Genomic DNA, 3,663 nt, shown 5'->3' with positions numbered 1-3,663 from the left:
ACGCCAGGTGTTAGAGGGCTGGGGAAAGGTGAAATTATCCTAAATATAATGTCAAGAACATTCTGGGAATGAAGCCTACTTCTGAGATGCTGTACATCCATCAGACATTCCTTCTGCCTGCCCCAATATCCACGTTTGACTGCATACGGCCTTTGTCTAATTTGTTTCATTTTTCTTTTGCTTGTTTTATTTTTCTTGAAAAGCCTCAAACATTCCTTTGTGAACCTCACCAGGAAGTCCAGATAGATTCCAATGAGCAGGTTTTACCCCTTGCCTAACCCTTGGTATCATCACACTAAGCCGGATGGAATTTAAAATTCTATCATGACAATGTGTTATATGGCCATTAAAATAGAAAAAGTTCCTGAGAACTATAACATAACCACTTCACAAATATCATTTTCAAAATATATTATACCCCCAAAAGTTCTGTTCCGCAACTCATACTAAGCAGTGCTTTCCCGTTCATCTGCTACCACTCCCCATCTTTACCGGTAACAAGGAAGCCATCTGGGCCACCTGGAAATCAATGCATTCTGAGTTTCCTTAACAAGCAATGTCCATGGAAACTACACAGAAAAGGTAAACTGGGACAGACTGACTACACAAAAATGCCCGTCTTCCTGACCTTGCCCATCTTCCTGACCTTGCCCATCTTCCTGATCTTGCCCATCTTCCTGACCTTGCTCGTCTTCCTGACCTTGCTCTTCCCTGTACCTGCTCTGAGCTTGTGCAAGGGGGATTACGTACCTCGTGCAACCAGCCTGGATGGGCCCAGGATGCAAGGAGAGGATGTGCCCTCCGGGGTGAGCCAGCAGCCAGCCCTGTTCCGTCTAAAGGGATGACTCCACGGGGGCCCTGGCTGACGTGTGAGGGGAATTTGTAGGGGATCTGGCGTGGTTGCCCCGCACCCAGGTCTCAATGTCTAGAAGCCAAATCCCACTTAAGGAGCAGAGTGGCAATTGGATTAGTGTTGAGATGGGTGAAATGGTAGTTTCAGCAGTTCTAAGCATTAGACAAAGGCCTCCCAGTCTCCTTCTGGAGGGGCTCACGGGCGCAGGAGCCGTCAAGCTTGAGTAGGCAAGGCTTGAGGGAGGGATGACAGCTCAATGAAAGCTACTTTTTATCTTAACCCACTTTGAGTTCTGGAAATAGACTGATTATCCCTTCACTCCCGCTATCACCAGGAGAAGGGATTTTCGAGAGCTCAACAAACTTGATTAAACTCAGCAGGCAGCTAATGCAACCTTGGGGGTGGGAATATGAACAAAAAGGTCAAGGAGAAATGTCATCCTCAAGATGAAGCCTGGTGTTATACAGCCAAACTAGACACCCCTCCTCCTCCACCCCACGTCCTATTGATTACATCATGAGTCCTGTCGATTTCCCCCAGCGGGTCTGGAATCTGTCTGGTCTTCCCATCCTCAGCACCTCCTCTTGGGTCCATATCACCTCCTTTGCTTTCCTGGACAATAACGTCTCCTGCTGGCTGAATACATCCTCCTCTGCAATGCCCAGGGGCTTCCAAGCCCTGAGCAGTCACCCTCCTGCTTAGCATCTCCTGTTGCTCTCAGCCATGGGCACGAATCTCTAAAGCTACACGCTCAAGCCTCTGCCTGCCTTTCCACATATCCCTGCACCGCTCTCCCACTGTTGTCTTTGCCTGGAACAATCCTCTTCTCCCTTCCTCCTTGACTCTTTCCACCGTTCAGATTCAGCTTATTTCCTCAGGGGGAATTCCCCAACTTCCCCGACGAGGTTGGAGGCACTATTGCATTGGATGCTTGCATGGGAGATTATATTATGGGCTCTCTTCCCACACAGCTCTAGGCTCCATGAGGTCAGGGATCCATGCCATTTTGTTTCCCTCATCTTTGTACTCCGGTGCCCGAACACTCAGAGTATGAACGTGTGGGATGCTGTGGCTGCTGACACATGTATGCATTGGACTTGAGCTGGTGTCTGGGAATGAAGTCAGTCTAAGAAAACCTGTTCTGAAGTTTGGGGTGTTAGCACTTCTCGAAACACTCCAATGGCTTCCCACCTAAGTCTGGATAATGTCTGCAAGGCCCTGCATGATCCAGCTCCCCTTCTCACCACCTCACCCACTTGGCTCAGGTCCACTGGTCCCTTTGCTTTTCTTCAAACCTGCCTCAGGGCCTTTGCTCCTACTGTTTCCTCTTCTGGAACACTTTCCCACAGATAGACTCTTGACTCAATCCCTTAATTCCTTTAGGTCTTTACTTCAATGTCACCCTATCTACCTGCATCCTATTGTATACCACCTCCCCCAGCACTTCTGACCTCCTCCTCTGCATTATCTTTCCCTGTAGCACTTATCACCATCTGACACACAAGATCATTTATCTTGTTTATTGTCTGTCCCCCAACCCCATTACTAGACTGTAAATTTCAAGAGTGCAGAGATTTTTGATGGGATAAGTTTTATACCCAATCCCATCAAGAACAGGGACCCCGATAGACTTTGAGAGAATCAGTGTGAGTCACTGGATTCTAACAGTATAATAGCTGGCAAAAGCCAAAGTTGGGGACTTTTTTTTTCAATTTCTAAGATAGAAAACTTAATTTTTTTAAAAGAGAGGTATGCCAGCTAATGAATATAAAGGAATGATAGAATTAGAAAAACCTCATTTGACAAACTTTGACTGTATTAATCATGCCTTTTTACTTTCTGTAATTCTGATGCTTTGACATCTGGGGTTTTGCTGACCCTGGAGAGACTGCCATCCCAGGGCCAGCTCTTTCCCAGAGAGAGTAAATGACTGTCTTTCAAATGCAAACCAACCAACCCAGAGCCCAGACACCCCAATGACCCCTCTTTCTTCCTTTGTCAAACTCTCACACTCTGAGCCATCATTCCTGCCCTCATCACCCTGGAACCAGGTACCAGTCAACGGGAGACAGCCCCTGCACCCCAGAGCCTGCTGTAGTAGCAAAACGGCCAGTCTTAGCCTGCTTATCCTGTCTCACCACTTCCTTCCCACAGAAACAACAGAGATTCTGCACATGGTTTCTCCTTGACCCCCCCTACCTCCTGGCCGACCCCAGTGCTTCCCTGAGCGGCTTGGCCCTTCTTTTTGGGAAATGTGCGTAACAAACTATCTTTTCAATGGTGATTGTCTCCTGAGCTGTTGACCTCACTATAACTGAATAACAGTAAAACTTAAGTTTTAAAGCACTGATGAAATTACTGGCTCAGATAAGGATTATTTATTGGTGTCAAAACCACTGGGTGAAGAGTAGAAGGGGAGATGGCTATTCTTATGGCACCAAAGTGATGCCATACGGATCATGACTCATCCCAAGGCGCAAGCCCAACCACGGAACAGGGGACCAGGCACGGTCCAACGTCAATCTTAGCATCTCTAAACGTGTCAACCAGATGTGATGCGTCACCTGGGGGTAGCTGGAATCCATCAAGTCTTTAGACATAACTTCTAGTTTCTAGGAACTATGAGGAATAGAGGAGCAAGCAAAATGACACAACAAGAAAGCTACCTAATGAATGCAGAAAGTGGCCGGTGTCCTTCGTAAGTCAACACCATAGAAAAGAGATGCACTGGATTCAAAGACACTTAAGGGGCTCAACATCCAGATCTGTTGTGTGGTCTCAAACGGACAAACAGGATGTAGAGGACATTT

Source organism: Vicugna pacos, chromosome 5 (genome assembly GCF_048564905.1).
Source record: "Vicugna pacos chromosome 5, VicPac4, whole genome shotgun sequence".
NCBI lineage: Eukaryota > Metazoa > Chordata > Mammalia > Artiodactyla > Camelidae > Vicugna > Vicugna pacos.
This window is presented reverse-complemented; position numbering follows the sequence as displayed.